The sequence below is a fragment of the Poecile atricapillus genome, chromosome 1 (assembly GCF_030490865.1).
Source record: "Poecile atricapillus isolate bPoeAtr1 chromosome 1, bPoeAtr1.hap1, whole genome shotgun sequence".
Classification (NCBI taxonomy): domain Eukaryota; kingdom Metazoa; phylum Chordata; class Aves; order Passeriformes; family Paridae; genus Poecile; species Poecile atricapillus.
In genome coordinates, this window is record NC_081249.1 from 74,184,771 (window position 1) to 74,199,720 (window position 14,950).

Genomic DNA, 14,950 nt, shown 5'->3' on the forward strand with positions numbered 1-14,950 from the left:
ATACTAGAAAATGGAAGTGTTGCTTCCCAGCCTGAATAATATGAGCAGCCATTCAGTCACTGGAAGATATTCTAGCTCTACACATTTTTTTTTCATGCCTCTTTCAGAGATACTATCTTACCACGAGATATGTGCTCTTACTAGCAAACCAGAAGCTCAGTTGTAGAAATTACTTTCTATTGCTCCCCTGCAGATGTGTACCTCTCTGTAAGAAAGCACTGCAGCCTAACTGGAACAAAAGCTCGGAGCATGAAAGTGAGGATCGCCTTATTCCTAAATAGTCAGATCATTAACATGGAGAAGATTCATAAACTATACTTTTTTTGAACTTAGTTCTGTTTGTCCAATTTACCCAGTAATTGGGTACTTTTTACACAGTGTCTGGGTAAATGTGTGATAATGCAATATAAACTGAGAGCTCCATAGTGCAAAGACCAGCATTCACATTCTCCCATTCCTAGGTTAAGTCTCATGATGCTTTGGAGTCATGGAAATAAAATTTAGAAATTCAGCTCAGTCATGTATCTTTTAAAAATGGAGTGCCCTAACATGACAAGGATAGCCATAGCTTTGAGTGAGGAAGTCTGGGATCAAGTCTCCTTTTTGTTTGAGCCAGAACACAGTTGCAGTGAAGGTCAACCACATCTTTAAGACATGTCAGGACTGGGGGTGGATTTTTCTCATCTGTCTTGTTGAAACTCTTCCAATTTAAGTCAGAACTTAAATACTCTGGGGCCAGAGAACAAATGAGAATATACAACCCACTAAACTTCATACATAGGGCACTCAGATGAGGGAAAGGGAATGATAACTTCTATTCACCCCCTTTTTGCGGGATATGTTTATATACAAGACAAAACATCCCATAACATCTGTGGTTGAACATTCCATAATGTCTGTCTCCAGAAAGCTGATTCTCAGTGGAGCTGTTTCTCACAGCTCATGAAGGAAGAGATCTGGTACTAATCTCAGACAGTAAAAAAGTTAGATCAGTTATGTGGTATTCAGATGATTATATCCCAAACTTCCTGTGTATTTTAGATACTCAAGGCCTCAAAATACGAGGGTGTTTGGGAAAGAAAAGGGATTATTAAAAGTTTTAGGTGTTTTTATGGTTTTTTTTTTCCTTCCTTAGCATTGAATCTCAACAAGTGTTCAGTTACTTCCACACTCCTGGAAACATGAAATTTTTCATTTTAAAATGCCATCTACAAAATATGGATATTTCCAAAATATTTTCCCTCTCCTGGAGGAAAAGAGGGCATGGAGAGTGAGGGAAATGTGAAGAAATTCCACCATACCCACACCACACATCAGTTTGAATATAATTCATGGAATCATAGAATGATTTAGGTTGGAAGGGACCTAAAAGATCATCTAGTTCCAACTCCTCTTTCATGGGCGAGGACACTTGAACAGGTTGATCAGAGCCCCATCCAATATGACCTTGAGCATTCCCAGGGATCGGGCATTCACAAGTTTTCTGAGCAACTTCTTCCAGTGCCTCACCATCCTTAGTAGTGTAAAGATAGTAAAGATTTTCTTCCTAAAAAAAAATCATATTGGTAAAACCAAAAAGCACAGTTTTGGTAAGTAACCTAGTAATAGCCTCTCCTTCTATCCTTCCTTTCCCCAAAGTTAAGAATTCCACAAACTTATAGATAATGTTAGAAGACTATTGTCAGGAATGCCAAGCTAGACCTAAAAACAATGACATGACTTGCAATTAGTGATGAATGGGCTCCTTTTATTTACCTTCAGTTTTTCTTTTGTGAGTTTCTTTAAAAAGAACTTCTCTTTGCTGAAAATGAGTTGACCAATGGCTCCTCAGATTCCATAAGAGAAACCCTAACATTTAAGCTAATGGAGAATTTTCATTATTTCTCTCAAAATACCATGGTGATGAACACTGGGGAAATAACTGTTAATCATTTATCAGCTTCAGCAGCAATATAACTTATTTTTATCAGGCATTTAACCATATGAGGAGAAGAACAGCAAAGGACAAATTTTACCAGACTGCTTAGTCTTTCACATAGTTTCTTACACAGTCTTGGTTTTTCGCCGGTCTGACAGAGGGGAGTTTGCCTTGGCTTGGAATCACTGGTGGCGGCTGTGCCTACGTGCACGGTGGGTTATCAGTGAGCAGTGCCAATGCTGGAGTAAGGATAGTGCCTGGGAAATGTGAATCTTACAGAGAGAAGAGTGGCAATGTCTCTTCTTTCCAAGGGTAGGCAGGAGGAGACCAGCTAGATGGCTGGAAGTCATTAGGGATGAATTGTTTCAACACAATTGCCCTAAAGAGAGGACTGAATGTCTTTTAAAGAAAAGGGTGAAACAAGGCAATTTGCATATCAGAGGAATCCAGTAATGAAGACTGATCTTCATGTGTTAATTTAGTAAATATGAGAAAGGTGAGTGTGGGGTTGTCCAATGGGAAGCAAAAATCTGAGAGAAATGACCAATTGTGTCCCATAACAGTTACCTCCATGACAATTTGGAGGGCTGACATGTCTATAGCTTCCCCCAAATCCCTGCCTGTATCCTTTCTCCCACTGCATGCACAGTCTTCTTCCTTGTTCATGAGAATAACCAAGGTCTACCCAAGCTTACTACACCTACAAATACCCCTGAACTGGTGATATTTTCAGGATATTTTTCACTGTGGAGATTCCAGAAACATTCATTAATTAGAAGTTTCTTGCGTGACTTGATTTTCATCAACCTTTGATCAAACCTTCATGGAGAAGTTTGAGTTAAAGGTGTACTGAGGAGAATCACAGGCTCTATCCAGCCCACATAATTGGTAGGATCAGGGATTTCTGCAGCAGTAGTTCACTGAAGTAGTTCAGAAGGCAGTATGCTCAAACTCTTTCCTAAGGTATTTTTTGGCTTCTTGGAGCATCAGACTGAAACTTTTATTGAAAGTGGCCATTTTGTACAGAAGTCATTATTTGATACAGGCATGGTAGCAATTCTTTTTTTTGTAGCAGTCCCTTCTGTTGTTTCACAAGAATGGTACTCTGTTCATGTTCCCTTGAGGGCCTTCAGAGCTCTAAGCAATTGTGTGGGATATTTCTGAGTGGGATGCTGAATCACAGAAACACAGAATTAGCTAGGCTGGAAAAGATCTTTGAGATCAAGTCTGACCTATGACCTAATACTACCTTGTCAAGTAAACCATGGCACTGAGTACCACATCCAGACTTTTTTTAAACACCTCCAGGGATGGTGACTCCACCACCTCCCTGGGCAGCCCATTCCAACGCCCCATCACTTTTTCTGTGAGAATTTTTTTCCTAATGTCCAGCCTAAAATTCCCCTGGTGCTGCTTAAGACTGTGTCCTCTCATCCTTTTGCTGGCTGCCTGGGAGAAGAGACCAACACCCACCTGGCTGCACCCTCTTTTCAGGCAGTTCCAGAGAGTGATGAGGCCTCTCCTGAGCCTCCTTTTCTCCAGGCTAAACACCCCCAGCTCCCTCAGCCATTTTCACAGGGCCTGTGTTCCAGAATCTTCACTAGCCTTGTTGCCCTTCTCTGGATGCATTCAAGCGTCTCAATGTTCTTCCTAAACTGGAGGCCCAGAACTGGACACACTACTCAAGGTTTGGTCTCACCACTGCTAAGTTGAAGGGAAGAATCACTTCCCCAGTCCTGCTGGCCACACCTTTGCTGATCCAGGCCAGGATGCAATTTGCCTGCTTGGCCACATGAACACACACTGGATCATGTCCAGTCAGCTGTAAACCAGAACCCCCAGGTCCCTTTCTGCCTGGTCCTTGTCCAGCCATTCCATCCCCAGCCTGTGGTGCTGCAAGGGCTTGTTGCGGCCAAAGCGCAAGGCCCAGTGCAATACCACTCACTTTTTTTGTGCAGCAGCAGCACTGTGACAAATTCAGAAAAAAATACTGCTCTAAGGAAACTAAGAAATCATCTTCTCCAGCCTCCTGCCCCAGTGAGTGTGTCTTTCTGTGCCCAAAAAACCTTGCCTGGCTTCGGACTTTCAGCCTACTCTTAAAAATCTTCCCTGGTGAAGACCCTAGTGTCTCCCTGGACAGCCTGTTTTGGTGTTTAACTACAGCTAGACATTTCTTGCCTTGCTGCAGCCATGGGGTCTACCCACACAGGTATGGTGGAACACAACATGGTTGTGGCACCCAGCCCCAGGTCTCCAGCCACAGCTCCCTGACCAGCCAGGGCCTGGTGATGTAGGAGTAAGTCTTTTGAAACTACACTTAAAAGAGTCCTAATCTTCCTCTCTGAACAAATGAGTAGGCCAAGTATGTTGCTTAGCTGCGGTGAGTTCTGTCACCTCATTCTAGCGTGGATGACTCAGGAAGGAGTATGGCAAAAGTTTAAAATATGAGAACATATTTTTACCCTAATTTAGGCATGAGCACACTGTGATTTCCAGCCTGCAAGCAGCCACTCACATTGGGTCAAGGCACACTATTATTAATTGTGGTCCTTCCTTTCTGGGTTTGCATGGGAATGACCTGCAGGTTTTGTGGCAGATGCCCTGCCCCTTGTGGGCTGAGCCCACTTTGTTGTGCATCTGACTAACACAAGGCTTATTGGTGACTGCAAGGCATTACCTTTCTCCTTTCCTCAGCTGCTTTTTCTCCTTAAACCTGATCCTTACAGCAAACCATTCCCTCATCCCAAATTATCACTAAATCTGTTTAAAAGCAGGCAACAAAAATCACCTTTTAAACTACTCTATTAGTCAAAATATGATTAATTAGGGTTGAGTTCTTTTATTTCTGAATAGTTTAAATACTTATAAATTAAAATTTAAATAATTATAGCCTTCTCCGGATATTTTAAAGGAAGAGCTATCAAGTTGAATTTTCAATGCCTCATTTAGCATGCCGCAGAAAAGGAAAAAAGGAATATTAAAATATTTTGTATCAGAGGTCTAGAACTGAAAAGAGAGACCTAGCATTCTGATAACTAATTAAGTTCACATTTAACACAAATAAAACATGCAGGTTTGTAAGAAAGTTTGACAAAATAAAAAAAGCCTACAAAGATCTGTACTTTTTGTCCTATAATTATATTGGTATTTCTATATTATTATAGTCATTATCTTGCCAGTACCCAAGACAAAAAGCCATTATTAAATCCTCTGAAGTGGATAGTGGCTGCATATGTATGTCTGTATGTGTGTACAAGTGTGAAGAGTTGTAAAAATATTGAATGGGGTGCTGAAAATAGTCCAAACTTATGTAACCGCTTAACTGCAGCTACTGCAGCTTGAGTTTCACTTTGTGTCTGTGAGAAATCCAACACAGACCGACTTGAGAAGCGGCTTGCTCAAGTCATGCATGGCTACCTACCCTTGAGGCTGCTGGAATTCCACTAAGCCACGTGCCAAGAGCAGGCAGGTGAATTACTGGCTGCAAACCCAAAGCCTGATTTAGATATTGAATCCTACAGTTCTTTAAGGATGCTGGTTTGGCTCACAGCCCTTCACTCACTGACTGTGAGCAAGGTGTCTCCTGAGAGTTTCTTCAGCATAGCTCTTAGCTGCAGGAAATCAACAACAGAGCATGAGGCTGGCAGAGTAAAGTCTGGTACTGCTCACTGTCCCTTGCTTGCAAAATGTGCGCAGGCACAGACAGGTGAAGCCTGTGGACTGCAGCCCAGTCACACCAGTCAACCCCACTGGTTCCAGCAGGGGTGTTCCAAGGTTGCTTTGCTTACCTGAGGTAAGAAAGGAGTCCAGTATATCTTATGTGTTCCTCTTCAACAGTCTCCATCATTCTTGTTATGCTGATTTTTACTAGTGTTGAAATGTTTAATTTACTGAAGAAGATGGAAATAGTGAGGCATGCAACCGTTTTCAAGGATGGAGTAAGAATTATTCATAACAAATGCACTTGGATTTTTCTGGAAAGGCCATTTTTCTATTCACATTTAGATGCATTAAATTTCTTATGGAGAACATCATCATAAATTGCAATGACATGAATTAGGGATGAGGACTTTTTTAAAACTCTAAAGTTGAATAGGATTGATCAATTATTTGAATGGAATTTAAAGATTAATTTGAAAATGGTATATGTATTCTATTTTCAGGTACCACTATGCATTCAAAGTGTGAACAAACATAGGACAATCAGGAGGTAAAGCAGCAGCTTGGGAAGACAACTTTTTATGATATTAGCATTATGTTTTCAGAATGAGGTTGCATGCAAACCTCTCCAGCTTTAATTGGAAAATTAGTGCATTTAGGCCAAGCCAGATCTCATTTCCAGAAGATTCTCCACAGTAGTAGGCCTTCTTTACTGAAGTTGGAGGAGGGACTCCCCTTTTCAAACAGTCTCTGATAAAGAAGTTAGTCAAGCTGTGCTGGTTATTTTGCACATCAGAAGAGCAGGGAAGGCCTATAGTGAGGAGGGGATCAGAGTTACTGATTGTCGAATATTGGCCATGGGACTCAGGTGTCATAGGGAAGCCTAAGGAGGTTCCCACCCCCACACAGACACTGCAATAGCACATCATAACATCATAGAACCATGGAATGGTTTGGATTGGAAGGAACCTAAAAGATCATTCAGTTCCAACACCCTGCCATGGGCAGGAACACCTTCCCCTAGAGCAGGTTTCCCAAAGGCCCTTGGACACTTCCAAGGATAGGGTATCCAAAGCTTCTCCGAACAACAGCTTCTATGGCATCTTCCTTGAGAATCGGAATAAGAAATGTTATTGCTGTATCAAGCAAAGGTCTCAGGCAGGTTTCCAGATGGAAGCTTACAGTTTAGTAGTTTTTCTTCCTTAGCTCTAAAATTAACGATACTTTGGCCATATGTGGCTAGCAGTTGATAGATATCTCCACTTTGTATTTGCCTTCTAATCTGTTCTCATTAATTAGCTTGAAGAGCCAGAGCCAGCCTATCTGTGTGATCAGGTAATCCTTTGTCACACCGCCACTATGGTCTGTGCCTTCTTTGCTCCTCTCTCCAACCACCTCCTGACCCAACATTTGTTTTATAAAATGCTACTGCTGGGTGGATTAGCTGCAGAGCAGCTTCCTCATTGGTACCAGAGTTCATGCCAGGCACAGCCCTGTGCACCATTCGTGGCCTCTCCTACAGCAGATAAAGAATATCCCCCCTGATGCCATCCATGTTTTGTTAATGTGTCAGCAAAGAAGCCAAATAACAGCGTATTTTCTCTGTCTCTTGGGGCATTAAAACACCCAAGAGACAGAAGTCTTATTCTGGAGACTAGTCCATGCTTGTGGAACCCATAAAAGGCGAATTTTAGAGTGAGAGGTGAATTCTGGGGCTTGGCTGACTGCTACCATGCACTCACAAAAGGTATTTTCCATGCGAGGGCCTCCTGGAGGGATCTTTCCTGAAGCTATTAGTAGCAGAATAGCACTGTCAGTGCTTTGTTTCACTGAGATGTCAGTAGTTTTGGTGGTAAAAGCCTTCCTACCCTCCCTGCAGCCCTTGGCAGGCAGAGCCCTCCTTTGTCCCCCTCACCCTCTCCTCTGCCCGGCAAGCAGAAAAGAGTCTGGGGTGATGGCAGGAGGTAGGGAAGCAACAGCAGGATTTTGGGCAAGTAGCAGCAGCAGCATCTCAATGCAAGGGGGATTGTGGTGGGAAGAGAGGACAGAATCATAGAATCATGGAATCATAGAATACAGTGAGTTGGAAGGGATCCATCGGGATCATCGCATCCAACTCCTGGCCCTGCACAGGACACCCTCAAGAGTCACACCAGGTGCCTGAGAATATTTTCCAAATGCTTCTTGAACTCAGTCAGGCTTAGTGCTGTGACCACTTCCGTAGGGAGCCTGTTCCAGTGCTCATCCCCTTTCTGGGTGAAGAACCTTTTCCTGATATCCAGCCTAAACCTCCCCTGACTCAGCTGCAGGCTGTTCCCTCGGGTCCTGTCACTGTCACCTGAGAGAAGAGATCAGCATCTGTCCATCCTCTTCCCCTAGTGAGGAAGCTGCAGACTGCAATGAGGTCTCCCCTCAGGCAATCCTCTTCTCCAGGCTGAGCAAACTAAGTGACCTCAACAGCTCCTCATATGGCTTCCCCTCCAAAACTTTCATCATCCTTTGCATACCCTCTAAGAGCTTACTATCTCTTTTATATTGTGATGCCCAAAACTGTACACAGGCACAAGAGGGACAGAAAATAAATATAGAGTATCCTGAGGGGAATCAACTATGAAGACTAGGGGAAGAAAAAGTAACAGTGAGAAGGGAAAACCACGGTGGAGAGAATGTTTCTTCAATTTTTGTCCAGGGAAGAATAATTCCCCCAGCACAGAGTGAAACCAGAATGATTGTAATGAATGGCAGCTCATGTGCATTGGCTAGCAGGGCTGACCCAATCTGTGGTGGGGCTGTGACCACTTCCCACTGGTCTCATACCCTGCCACAGAGTGTTTCAGATGTTAACAGGAAGGCAGTGAATTGTTAAAGGTTACCTGGGGACTTTTCACACTCAGTTGGAAGTACTGCATGCAGAGGACATCTGCTTTTACCTGGCATTCTCTTACTCAAAAGCATGATATTAGCCCAATGCATGGGTGTGAGCTGCATGGTGTCTCCCTCATTATTGACATTTCCCTCAGTATTAGTACATTTGCCTTTCTTAGCTCATTGTCAGTATAGGCTGCTGATTTCTGTTGGTCACTGTTTGGATTTTTTTCAGTAGTTTTTGTGACAAAACCCAGATACAGGTGAAAGCTGCTGTGCAAAATGCAGCCAAGCACAAAGGGGGAAAAACCTGCATCTCTCCTCAGCGGCAGGGAGCTTCACCGTGGTTCACTGTGCTGCTGCTGAGCTCACAGATCTCTGCTGGTTTTTTAACTGCTGCAGGCAAAAGCCAGATCAATCTGTTTTAGGTGTTTGTTTCATTGCTATTATTCTGTGCTGTCAGTCACAAAGGCAAGGGACACTCACTCAGAGACAAACAGATGATGGCAATTTTTGTTGTGCCAGATGGGGGTGCGCAATTCAACACTGAGAGGAACTGCCAACGAGAAAGGCCATCATACATCACAGTATCCACATTTTCCATATGATTAGGGTCTGTCAGGTCTCTTCCAGGCACAAATATCTGCAAACATGCCATCGTTTTAATTTTGGAGCACTTTTCTGCCCAAGGAGTTACCATTTTACACGTGAGTACTCCTTGGAGATTAAAACATGTTATCTGCCTGACTCAGGCATGGAGGAAAACCCCACAGGATTTTGGCACATGATAACCATACCTCCTTTTCTTCCAGGAAATCTCAGCTGATTAGGACAAATGAAAATTCTGCCATAGTTGCAGGAATTTATGAAGTAAAAAATTGACCTTTGTCTTTAAAAAACTGACGAACATTGGCAGAATATTTTTTACTCCATAATCCTACAGTGTAAAAGTCAATCTGACTTCTTTTGACCCAGATAGAATGGCCTTGATTGTTCTCCACACTGTCATTGTACAAGAGCAGTCTCACTCTTACAGAGAGTTTGCCCACAGCTGACACTTAGGGGAAGGGTGAGATATCTGTTCTCTAGGGGTTGGAGTCAATGGGCTGCCATCATCTGAATCCTGTAAAAGACAGATCCCTTTGGTATGGCTCACCACTGAAGATGTGACCTCCCTGGTATGGGCCACTTCTCAAGTTCACCCACCATTATGACTTTCCCATGGCTCTGTGCCCGAGTCTTACTCCAGCAGCTCTGCAGTACAGGAAGATGACAGTGGATATGACACAACCATGCAGCACACCTGGCCCTAAAATATATTTGTGTTGTAGGTAGGGTTTTTGTCAAATAGGAAATACCTCCAAATCTGTTAAGATCTCAAATCTTATCCTCTCGCAATATCAATCACAAAATTTCTGTGTGTGTTTGTAGGGCTTATATTAAACTCATCACGTGTGGAGGATTTGGTAGTTATATTTGTAATGTTATTTAACAGTTTTGGAGGCATTTTACTAATTTTTCAGATTTTAGTTTAGCATGTTACTGCAGAAAATATAATTTTGTATTACCTAATAAACATGCTTATTAAAATCTATTCGGTGAAGGGCACCAAAATCCAGTCTGTGATGTGCAAAAAAAGTTTACAGAGGAACTTACACTGTCTTTATGAAAGATATAAAGATGAAGTGAAGCATCTTGTCTTTGCATTGTGGCTGGAGAGTAGGATCATCTTATACAATTACAGCTATCTCTGGTATGAGTGTAAATCACCCTAGGTTCCTTTCGGAGTCAATTGAGAGAAATAGGTATTTTCAAGAAATTATTCACTTGACCTATTTGTAGCCATCTATTTTAGCATGAAATTATCATCCCCCCACCCCCCCCAAGTGCCTATTTCTGTGCATTGACTGTAAAGAGCAGTGAAAGCACTAGCTGAAGGGTAAAACATTGCAGGTTTTTACTTTTGGCCAAATGAATTAGTGGATCTTTAGATTTTATCTTTACTTATTCTTGGCTCAGTCCCTAATGTCACAGTAATGGTTAGTTTTGGGGCAATATAATCACACCAAAGACTGCTCTTTTTCTGCTCATTTTATCCCTGCCTTTCCTGTCTTCATTTTCTGTTTCCCTTTTCTCTCTGTTGTCTTTCTTTGTATCTCCCTTTTCCCTGCAGCAGTTTCAGGTCCTTTCTTTTTTCCTGAAATTGTGTTCAATGAAATAATTAATACGATTCCTTAAAATCTTATCAAGACCTTTAAGGCAGTAGCCAGTAGGAGTAATGGGAAGTGAGAGAGTTCATAACTCTCAGAACTCCTGTGCTGGCCAGGTTTCAAGGTCATCTGGTTATCTACCCCGTAAGAGGGATGAAACTACACATCGTAAAATAAAAGCTTGAGCCATTCAGAACCTGGACATTGCAGAAACAGAGTATTGCACCAAACACACTGCATTCAGAAAAATGTATTCCAGGGAAGAGCTGCTCAGTGTGTTTGTTCCATAATGTCAGTTCCTGAGGACCATATTTCACTCGTGTTTTTACAGCTGCTATACTTTGGGTACATTTCTTCCTATCCCCTTTGTTGAGCTGTCAGGGGTAGGTGTGGTGGCTGGAAGGTGATGGATGCTGGGGCTGGCATTGGTGGACTTGCATGCCAGGAGCCCAATGAAAGCAGGGACAGCTCTACCTGTCCCACCATGTCCTTGCTCCAAAGTGCATTCCCAGCCCTGGGCTGTAATGCCAAGGTGAGTAGTGGTGCCCCCGGATATTTTTGGAGTGGAATCTCCTTTCTCCACTAACTCTACCCACTTCTTCGAGATGGAAGATAACTATTTCTGCCCCTGATTTCTTTTTCTTGCAAGCATAGTGGCTTGTTGCTTTTCTCATTTCCAACAAAATTATGCAAAACCTAGCATAAAGAGATTTATCACCATCTCTACAAAATTCTGTTTCTTTCATGCCTATGGTTCAGTTGTTCCCAGTAGTGCCTAATTTTCTTCCTGTTAGTCATCTTTGTTTTATTAGCTGGAAAAAAAGCACTCAAACTTCATAAATTTCAGTCCTCTAAAATAATGAAACTCTATTATTTGTGTTGTCTTCAATGTAGAGTCGTGTGCACGCATTATGCATGTTGCTCTCTCATCAACAGTAAAAGAACCCAAAGTATTTCAGAAGAAGAAATTAAGAATGCAAATATTGGAGCCCTTTACAACTTCTCCTTTAAGTCAAAGAGAATTAAGGAAGAGCTGAAAAATTGAAGTTAAGAGTCAATCCATTTCTGTAACAGAATTTGCTAGCAAAATTAATTTTATGTTGCTAAATTTTGTAGTGTGGAATTATTGTCACTCAGCTTCTGGTTAGGCTTGTAGAAGATAATGGTCTGTCTGTGGGAAATAGAGATTTCCTTGGAGTGGCTTCTTGTTTCATGGAAAGCCAGAACTGGTACCTTTGAATAAAATTCAAAAAGGAAAAGAGAAGTTGACATAAGATTGACAAGTTTAAATTGGCAGAACCTTCCCTTTGATAAAGTATATATGAGTACTTTACTATAGTATACTATAGTTAGAAACTATCCGTTTCTAACTTGTCCCTTGCAATATCAAATCTGCCTCTCTGCCTGTCTCTCACACTTACATTTCTCTTCTACCGGAGATGAGACTTCGCTCAGTACAGACACTCCTCAGAAGACCTTTCACACTATTTAAAATTCAATTACCCTGAAAATTCTTCTCTTCTCAGCTATGTCTCAAGTGTTCAGGTTACAATGAAATTGCTCTGCTTGATTGTAACAGGTACATTTACCTTACTAATAGAAGAAGAGCTTTTGCTTGTGTTTTATATATCTGTACACTTATACAAGTCTGATTGAACCAAAATGTTACAGTTTTAATATTTAATGAGCTGTATTTTTTTATATAAGTAACAGTGAACAGAACAGGACAGGAGAAGGTGGGAAGCAGGAAGAGAACAAATAATTTTGGAACATAAAATATTTAAGGATTACTGACAGCTGTGGACAAGGAGGAAGCTAACACAGACAGTAGCACAGTGCTTCTGTTACTTATTTTTGGACTTCCTCAAAAAAGTTGTTTATTTAGAAGCTTATTGTTTGTACTAATTTTCAGATTCTTGATTTTAATACCAGTGGGAAAAAATTCAGTGTTTCTTTTTCATGTCTCTAAAATTTTTTAATGTGACTTCACATTTTTCTCTTTCATTTTCACATCTTGTCTGCATTAAGTCATTTTAATACTTTTGTGGTAAGTAAAAATTAATTTCTGCTATATGATGAACTGAATGGGGGTAACACTCTAATGCCATGCACTTCTTCTTAGTTTTCACCTGCAAGAAGTTCAAGATGCTTCTTAAAATCCAGGGAAGTGTTTGGCGTTTGAGGTAGTATCGTTGTTTTAGTGTTTACCTGCTTCTTTCTGCTGCAACATATTTGCTTTGTGTTGCCTTTTTGTCCAACCAACAAATTAATTGCTCTTTAATGTTTTTGACACCTTGTTCATGTTGAGTCATGTTGTCAGGGGATAGAAAATACCACACTTGAAGACAAGCCATGTACATGAGGGAAAAGCCATGCCATCAATTTAAGATTCTAAAGCAGGAGTATGTTTTACTTTAGGGTAAAAACAGTACAAGATACTTTGCAGAAATTTTGTATTGTGCACAGATTAGTACTAAAAATAGTTTCAACCAAATGTATTAGCACTTTCACCTCTCTGGAATTAAATTCTCATTGCTTTGCAAAAGCATCTGCTGTTTAGCTTTAGTTGAATCTTCCCCAAGGTGTGTGATTCCCTCACAGTAACCTACCTTTTATGGAACTTTTTTTGCATAAAATATGTTGATATGAAAGGGAATTTGTGAATCCATTAAGTGTCTTCCATAGAGAAAAGGATTGGCTTTTCTTTCGTGTAATTTCCACCTTTTGTTTATTCATCTCCTCCCACTCCCTCTCAACAGAACAATCTGACTCAGATTCTGAAGCTGAAATTACACAATTACACATATAAATGTATATATTTGTTTCTAGTTATGTCACCATTACAAAATACATTTATTTAATAACTCTTAGTGCAGAGCTTCCCTATTAGTATTCACACCAATCTCTGCATAGAAACATTCCCCTGGGAACCAACTGTCTGTTTTGCAAAGAGCACAAGAAACTGTGGAATAGGAAATTGTGGTATCCTGATGCTAAGTAACCTCAGCAAGAGCGACAGTGCTGAGTAGCAGAAGCACTCATATTTGACAGTTGTGTTCCTTCACCAAAACAAAGTGACAGGAACTAATTTGACAGGAAAATAATTTACCTTTATATTTGCTTACAGCCCTATTTTAAGGAGACAAGTGAAAGTGAAGAATGAGGTTAAACGATTAATTACGTTTTCAAGGACTAAAGGTACAAGAGAAGAATTGAAGGAATAAAGTGGATTCTGATCTGGTGGTAAAACTTAAGTCCATATAATAAATAAACCAAATTTTGCAATGCTTTCAAATATTTCTCTAGAGTATTAGGAATGTTTTAACACAAGTATCCACAAGCATCAGCAGGTTAGATAACTGAACATCTGGAAAGGGTTCTGTACACTATTAAGTACATAAAACCACTGTGCATTACTAGGCAGAGACAGACTGAAGTTCACACTGAAGATTCATGTGATGAAAGAGGCTGGGACATTCATTGTAAGCAGCCACGTACATTACATTTTATTGCTTGAATAAGTTGCTTTCCCAACAAGATCATTTGCTGCCTCTTGGAGAAATAGAGTAGATTTTATTACAGTAGATTGTATCTGGATGCTCAACAGGATCTTTCATTTGGACGGCATTTTGGCTGACCCAGTGTTCGTGAATAATATCCTGTAGGTAGATATGGTAGATAATTTTTCATTTGCTCAGGCACTATCTTAATGATTTCTTATAATCTACATCTATAGGTATAAGCATGTTCTTTCTCTCCCTCTCCTGTTGCTGAAACTACATAAAACTTCTTTATTTCTTTTTGGCCTTCATGGAAACAAGTCTTTAAAACAATCAAAATAATTCAAAGAAGCTTCCAAGAAAACCTCTTCCCAGTCCTTACATGATACAAAGTTTCACTTTTCAACAAGTCTGGGTAAAATATAGTGGGATTTCCTGTCATTAAGGCAAAATAGAAAAAGGTAATCTAATCAGACAAGATGTCAGTGTGAATTAATTTTAGACCAGTTGGTAAGGTGGTATTGCCACATTGGTGGCAGTAATTTACATTCTGGAACTTTTAAATTGGAAAACACCTGGTGGAAAGTGTTAGTTTGTGAAGTAACAAAAGTGTGCAATGTTTGTGGAAAGGACCAGCTTGCTCAGACAAGATGAAATAAGCTGCAGCACGACACTCTGTGCTATGTACACTGGATTGGCCCCCTTTGGTAGAGCCCACTGTCCTGCTGCCAGCCAGGTCCTGGTGAGTTGCTGCAGAAAGCTGTCCTTACACAGGCTCTGCTGTAGGCTCGCCACCT